Below are 8614 nucleotides of genomic sequence, written 5' to 3'. Positions count from 1 at the left end.
TATATATATATTACATGTATATATATAAAATCCTTTGTTCTAGCAATACCGCTACTAGATCTGTTCCCCAAAGAGGAAAAAAAAGGGGAGAAAGGACCGATTTATACAAAAAATATTTAGAGTAGTTCTTTTTGTGGTGGCAAAGAAGTGGAAATTAAGGAGATACCTATTCATTGGGGAATGGCTGAACAAATTGTGGTATATTATTATGATGGAATATACTATTGTGCTATAAGAAATGACAGCAGAATGCTTTCAGAAAAACCTGGGTTGACTTATATGAACTGATGCAAAGTCAAGTGAGCAGAACTGGAAGAACATTAAACAGTAGTACACAGTATCAGCAATATTGATCAAGACAATGATCCAAGAAATTCCAGAGGACCAATTATGAGAAATATTAACCACTTCCAAAGAGAGAACTGGTAAACTCTAAATACGTAACGAAGCATACTTTTAAAAACTTTATTTTTCTTGGTTTTTGTCCATGTTTCTTTTGAAACATGGCTAATATGGAAATAAGCTTTGCATGGCTTCACATTTATAATCAGTTTATAATTGTTTGCCCCTGCAAGGGGCAGGGAGGGGATAGAGGGAAGGAGAGAATTTGAAACTCAAAAATGTTTTAAATGAGTGTTAAAAAAGTTTTTACAGGGGGCCGCTGGGTGGCTAGGTGGTTAGAGAGCCAGGTCTAGAGTCGGGAGGACCTGAGTTTAAATCTGGTCTTAGATATTTCCTGGCTGTGTGACCCTCGGCAAGTCATTGAACTCCAATTGCCTAAATGCTTTTCATGTTCTAAAACTTATATTTTAGTTGACTTATCTTGAAATATATTCATCAGTTCTTCTGTTTTCTTTTTTAGATGGTGATCAATATATGCCTGGAAAAAATTCAAAAATATCCTGTCTTTCTCCCCTTCTCATTACCTTTACAAGCCTATTATGTGCTAGGCACTGGAGATGTAAAGACCAAAATGAAACTGCACCCATCTTCAAGGAGTTTAAATTCTGTCAAGGAGACAACAGCTGTATATAGTAGGCATGTAAGCTATGTCTTCATTATGCTCTCCAGTAAGCCTCTCAAATGTTGCTGGAGCCAAGAATACCATAACATCTGACTAACAAGTATTCTGCTTTTTCATATTAACTTTGTATAAGCAGCCTGGTTTAACAAAGATTCACCTACTGCCTACAGCTGCTCCAGCGAGGAACTGACTAGCCCAAAATCAGCCCTTCCAGTTCCCTGAAGCTTTGAAAATGTTTTTCATGTTCAAAATCTTTATTTTAACTGACTTACACTGAAGTGTACTCATCAGCTCTTCAGTTTGCCTTTTAAGATGGTGATCAATATATGCCTGGAAAAATACAAAAATATTCTGCCTCTCTCTCCTTCCCATTACCTTTAATCCATCTCTGATGCGAGAGTTCTGTTTATATTTCAGAAATCCCCCCTCCCAACAACCCCACCTCTGATTCCAGAAATAGGTAAGGCATATATATTTATTTTAGAGTTCATTATCTCAACTTCTGGGTCTCATCCATAACTGAACCTTAGGAAAGCCAGATTTTAAAAAAAGGAAAAATAGAAATGTGATGAGAAACATGTTTAGATGAAGGTTTCTATTTGTCTTTCCCATCAAATTGCTTGTAGATATCTGTGCTTTTCTTTTCCCAGAGCTTTCCTTTCTCTATGCCACAATTTGGGAGGGTGTCCAAACCTGTGTTTCATCTAGGTAGGGGATTCCCAGATAAGGAAATGGCCCTCTGTAGCTTTGGCCTCTCTCAGGATCATGGCTACAAGCTGCAATTTAGAAAGTTAACCTGAGCGTTAAAAGATTAAGTGATTATGTGTCAGAGAAAGGATATGAACCCAGAACTACTCTCTATCAACTGCCCCATGCTCCTTCTTGCTTTCTTCCTTGATAATATTCAAAACAATGTCTCAAAAACTTACATGAAGTAATACTGGCTGCCTCAAGTAAACTGAGGTAGGAATTTAGGGGGAAGTACTTTTGACTTGGGTCCCTTCAGTGATCCTAGATGGTTATTTCTAGTAAGGAATGAGACTATTTTTTTAAAAACCCTTATCTTCCATCTTAGAATCAACACTATGTATTGGTTCCAAGGCAGAAGAGCAGTAAGGGCTAGGCAATGGGGGTGAATGAAGTGTCTTGCCCAGGGTCACATAGCTAGGAAGAGTCTGAGGCTGTATTTGAACCTAGGACCTCACTTCTCTATGCCTGATTCTCAATCTACTGAGCCACCAAACTGCCCTCTGTTTGTTTGTTTTTAACTTAAATTTATTCATTTGTTTAAAATTAAAATTCATAAATAACTCTCCCCCATTAGAGAACTCATCATTTGGGGAGGAAAAGATATCTGTATATATAAAATGATGTTTTACTTATTTATATTTATCAGTTATTTCTCTGAAGATGCACATATACAAGAATATATATACTCTTCAATATATCTGCTGCTATAGACAGCATACACTTGGTTCTGCTTATTTCACCCTTCCAAATTTCATGTAGGTTGTTCCATGATTAAAAAAAATCATGTGTCTGCCATTTCTCACAGCATAGTAGTATTCCATCACAATCATATGTCACAACTTATTTAGCATTCCCCAATTGATAGACATCCTAGCATTCTCTCAATTTTGAGCTCTTTACCTGCTGTTCTTTATGTCCATGACTTCCCTAATGAGGTCAAACAGAATTTAGTATTATCACAAAAGGAAGACTAAGGTCTATAGGTCAAAGAACATTGAGTCTAAATATCACTCAATGTCATCTCCAAGAGCAGTGGTAACTATAAAGTCAATTGGAGGAGAAACTAGCTAGGAAAACTTGAAATTCAGAGGGCACTGAGGGCAGCTGAGTGGCTCAGTGGATTGAGAGCTATGTCTAAGAATGGGAAGTCCTAGGTTCAAATATGGCCTCAGATACTGCCTAACTTTGTGACTCTGGGAAAGTCACTTACCTGCCCTACCCTCAATCCTCAGTCCTTACTGCTCTTCTGCCTTGGAATCAATACACAGTATTAATTCTAGGATAGAAGATAATGGTTAAAAAAAAAAGAAATACAGAAGGCATTATATGTTCAGCAAAACATTTTTTCTGGAGCAAGAGTTCTTAACTTTTTTGTATGTGATGTGTCCTTTTGGTGGGTCCTTTCTTAGAATGTTTTTAATGGAAAGTAAAACAATATTACAAAAGAAACCAATTACTTTAGAATAAAGATATATTTTTCCTATTCAAATTCATAACCCCTGTGAAATTTATCCACAAATCCCTGGTCCCCCAGCACCCTAGGTTAAGAACCTCTGATCTATAATTTCATGATATGCAAATAGCATGGGACAAATCATAAAGTTTTGATAAAGTTTCACTTTGTGAGAGTAGCAGTCACACAGGTGAAATTGGATTGAGTTGGTTTCCTCACTTTTAGTTAGTTCTCTGCCTGGATTTTTAAAAATTTATTTTTACTTTTGACCATGAATATGCTTCATTGCTCTCTTTTGTTGTATTTCTAATTCTGTAAGTTTTAAAGTGGAGATTGAGCCAAATTTATAAAAATAAGAGCCATTGCCCAATTGATAGAATTTTCAGAATAAGTTTTAAGAAGGCGTTTTTCAGAAGGTGGTTTTTAGGAGTCAAAGCTATGCCACATGTCACATAAAAAAGTCACATGAAAAAATGTTCTAAATCACTACTGATTGGAGAAAAGAAAACTAAAAAAAACTCTGAAGTGCTATCTTGTACCTATTAGATTGGCTAATATGACAGAAAAGGAAAATGACAAATATTAGAGGAGATATGGAAAAATTGGGATAGTAAAGCACTGTTAGTGAATTGAGAATTTGGCCAACTATTCTGGAGAATGATTTGGAACTATGTCCAAAAGGCTATAAAACTGTGCATATCTTTTGACCAAGCAATACCACCACTGGGTCTGTATCCCTAAGGGATCAAACAAAAGGGGAAAATATTTGTTTCTTTAAAAAAATTATAGTAGCTCTTTTTTGAAGTGGCAAATAATTGGAAATCAAGGGAGAATTCATTAATTGGAGAATGATTGAACAAGTTGTGGTATATAATTGTGATGGAATACTTTTGTACTATTAGAAATGATTAGCAAGGTGGTTTAAGAAAAACCTAGGAAGACTTAATATGATGCAAAGTGAAATGGGCAGAACCAGGAAAACACTATATATAGTAATAGTAATATTACAAATTATTAACTATTGTGAGATTTAAATTAAATGTAAGATTCAAATTAATGTCTAATACTTCAAATATTATTTTTATAAAGTATATTATCTGACAAAACAGAATCATGTGACTAAGTTTTTCTATCTGCTCAAAAATCCCCGCTTCACCAAAGCCTTGATAGGAAGGAAAGAACTTGAGAGACGGAACTACACCCAATTTATATCCTGTCTACATCAGTACATAACAGGAAGTGAGTAGGGTGCTAGGAATTGTAGTTTTGCTGGGGATCGCAGGTTTTAGGGTAACAGATTCTAATTATACACTGTGAAAGACTTAGCTACTCTGATCAATACAGTGATCTAAGATAATTCCAAAGGACCCATGATGAAAAAACTATCACTCTCCAGAAAGAGAACTGATGAACTCCAAGTGCAGATTGAAGCATACTTTTTAAATTTTTCTTTATGTTTCTTGTTTGTTTATATATTTATTTTTTGCAACATGGAAATGTGTTTTGTGTGACTTCACATGCATAATTGATCACCTTGTTTGCTTTCTTGATGGAATGGGAGAAAAAAAATGGAATTCAAAATCCTAAAAAAAAGTTAAATATTTTTACATATAATTGGGAAATATTTAATGAAATAAATATATACTGGAAAAAATGGATATCTGGAACAAAATAAAAGAATAGACATTCCACTAGCATGGAGGGGTGTCAAAATCCTATTAGAGATCCTCCAAATAAATAAAAATACAATAAAGCATAGATAACATTACATTTCCCCCCCTTTTTAATTTAGAGTATTTTTCCATGGTTACATGATTCATGATTTCTCACTCCCCTGCTCTTTCTTCCCCCCAACCCAGAGCCGACAAGTGGTTTCCCTGGGTTATACATATATTATTGTTCAAAACCTATTTCCATATTATTATTTGCAGTAGAGTGATCTTTTAATATCAAAACCCTAATCATATCCATATTGAACTACATGATCTATTATATGTTTTTCTTCTGTGTTTCTGCTCCCACAGTTTTTCTGTGGATGTGGATAGTTTTCTTTCTCAAGTTCCTCTGGATAATCCTGGATCATTGCATTGCTGCTAGTAGAAAAGTTCATTACATTTAATTGTGTCATAATGTATCTGTCTCTGTGTATAATGTTCTCCTGGTTCTGCTCCTTTTACTCTGTATCAATTTCTGGAGGTCATTCTAATTCACATGGAATTCTTCCTGTTCCTTATTCCTTTTAGCACAATAATATTCCATCGCCATCAGATACCATAATTTATTCAGCCATTCCCCAATCAATGGACACCCTCTAATTTTCCAATTTCTTGCCATCTCGAAGAGTGTGGCTATAAATATATTTGTATAAGTCTTTTTCCTTATTATCTCTTTGGGGTACAAACCCAGCTACATTTGTATGTATATGACTGGGTCAGAGGGTAGGCATTCTTTTAAAGTCCTTTGGGCATAATTCCAAATTGCCCTCCAGAATGGTTGGACCAATTCACAACTCCACCAGTAGTGCATTAGTGTCCCAATTTTGCCACATCCCCTCCAACATTTATCACTTTTCTTTGCTGCCATATTGGCCAGTCTGCTAGATGTAAGATGGTACCTCAGAGTTGTTTTAATTTGCATTTCTCTAATCAAGAGGGAAACATTACATTTTAAAACTAAACCAATATGTAGACTTCAGGGATGTTATTGTTGAGTTAGTGGCCACCCTTTCTATTTAAGTTTGACACCACTGCACTAGGGAGATGTACAGAAGTTGGAGCATACTTCAGTGACTGTTAGAAATATCACAACAGCTATTGGTGTTAGGAAATCAAGTATTTTCAGGGATCTTTCAAGGCCACAGTGAAAGCCTAAAGTACAAAGTACAAAAAAAATCCCTTCCGAAATTGATAAACTCTTGTGAATTGGCCTCATTAACCCTCAAGAAACAAGCAAAGACTTTCAAAGGGACCTGGTCACTATAGTGACTACTCATTTTAAAATGAGAATATAATTCTAACATTATGAATAAGAACAAAATGGATTTTCTTCAAGTTATCTTTGGAAATGTCCATATTCTTTTATTTTGACATGCTTCAGTTGTCCTCCAAGGAGGGTTTTTCCTTTAGGGAGATCTTTAAATTTCATAGAGATATGATCATTGAAGCAAGTCATAAAAAATGATCATTTCCCATTTGGCATTTCCATTGGATTAGTCAAATGACTTGAATTTGGGGAAGAAAGACATAAATATTTAGAACCTAAACGTGTAGATGCTTTCCAATGAATTGCAGTAGCACCAGTCATGAAGGAAATCTGAGAATCTGTGGGAGTTTTTTTCCTAGTATAGAACTGATCTGACTCACTCCTTCCCAGGCTATGTGAGCACACACTCACAAACACACATACATACATACCCACACATATACCCACACCTAATCCACTCAATTGAGTTTCAATTTAACTTAACCTGAATCTAGAGCAGTGGAACACCTTTAAAAAACAAAAAACAACAGTATTTAAAATTAACACAAATGTAATAAAGCCCTGTGTCACATCCTGGTACTCCACTTGGCTATTATTATCCTAATGTTCCAGGAAGTTAACCTGAGTTGCAGAAATGATTCACTGAAATCTCTGGAAATAGAATATTAATTTAACTTTTCCTGGTCTTGGGCACAATTGTACTCATTTTGAAAAAGAAAACTTCAGTGACCACATTTTCAAGTAAAGCACACACTGTTTTTAAGAAAACATATCCATTTAAAGCAGCTAATTAAAAAGCCATTTAAACAATTACACTGGGTAACAGGATCATAAAAATAGTTAGGAAGATGGAGCTGAAACTTACATGTAAATACAAAGGCTTGAAACAGGATGGTTAGGCTTCTAGGCCATCAGACAAGGAAAGGCTCCCAATGTCTTTACATTCTGTAGATTTCAAGTTTTAGCTTTATTATGAACAGTGGCAGATCATAAAGAACACAGGAGTGAAGGAAATACTGCATGTCCTGGGATTTAAGACTGTGCTTGTAAGCTGACTGAATTTTTCTGCACAAAAAAAAGATAACTGTATTTTGGTATACTTGCTGTGTAGGTCAACCATTACCCAGTAGACCAATAGGTATTTATATGAAAATGTATTAGTAAATTGGATGCGGCAAACATCTCTTAAGTGCCAATGATGTCAAGAGCATTGTAGTAGACCCAGGATTTTAAAAACAAAATAAGCAAAGTCTTACATTCAATTAATTTATAGTCAAATGGGTGAATAAGGCATACACATAGGTAAGTATGATACAAAGTAAACTAAGGTATGCACAAAACTTTACCAGAATTATCAGTTAAGAGGGATCAGGGACAATTTTTTTTTGTTTTTTTAATTGAAAAATGTTATTTAATTAATTAACTTAGAATATTTTTCCATGGTTACATGATTTATGTTCTTTCCCTTCCCTCTTCCCACCCCCTCCTGTAGCCAATGAGCAATTCCACTGTTATGTGTCATTGATCAAGACCTATTTCCATATTATTAATATTTGCACTAGGGTGATTGCTTTGAGTCTACATCCCCAATCATGTCCTCATCAAACCATGTGATCAAGCAGTTGTTTTTCTTCTGTGTTTCTCCTCCCACAGTTCTTCCTCTGAATGTGGATAGCGTTCTTTCTCATAAGTCCCTCAGAATTGTCCTGGATCATTGCATTGCTGCTAGTAGAGAAGCCCATTGCATTCAATTGTGCCACAGTATATTAGTCTCTGTGTATAAGGTTCTCCTGGTTCTGCTTCTTTCACTCTGCATCAATTCCTGGAGGTTGTTGCAGTTCACATGGAATTTCTCCAGTTCATTATTGATTTTAATACAATAGTATTCTATCACCAACAGATACCACAATTTGTTCAGCCATTCCCCAACTGAAGGACATTCTCTCATTTTCCAATTTTTTGCCACCCCAAAGGGCGCAGCTATAAATATTTTTGTACAAGTCGTTTTCCTTATTATTTCTTTGGGGGAGGGGGTATAAACCCAGCAGTGGTATGGCTGGATCAAAAGGCAGAAAGTCTTTTAAAGCCCTTTGTGCATAGTTCTAAATTGACATCCAGAATGTTTGGATCAGTTCAAAACTCCACCAGCAATGCATTAATGTCTCAGGCACAATTTCTTGAAGAACATCAATCAGCAGGTGTGTTTTATGAAAGAAAGAAAGAAAGAAAAAAGAAAGAAAGAAAGGAAAGAAGAAAGAAAGAAAGAAAGAAGGGAGGGAGAGAGGGAGGGAGGGAGGAAGGAAGGAAGGAAGGAAAGGAAAAGAAAAGAAAAGAAAAGAAAAGAAAAGAAAAGAAAAGAAAAGAAAAGAAAAGAAAAGAAAAGAAAAGAAAAGAAAAGGAAAGGA

This window comes from Gracilinanus agilis, chromosome 1, assembly GCF_016433145.1.
Source record: "Gracilinanus agilis isolate LMUSP501 chromosome 1, AgileGrace, whole genome shotgun sequence".
Lineage (NCBI taxonomy): Eukaryota > Metazoa > Chordata > Mammalia > Didelphimorphia > Didelphidae > Gracilinanus > Gracilinanus agilis.
The sequence above is the reverse complement of the archived record's forward strand: the minus strand, read 5'-3'. Positions refer to the sequence as shown.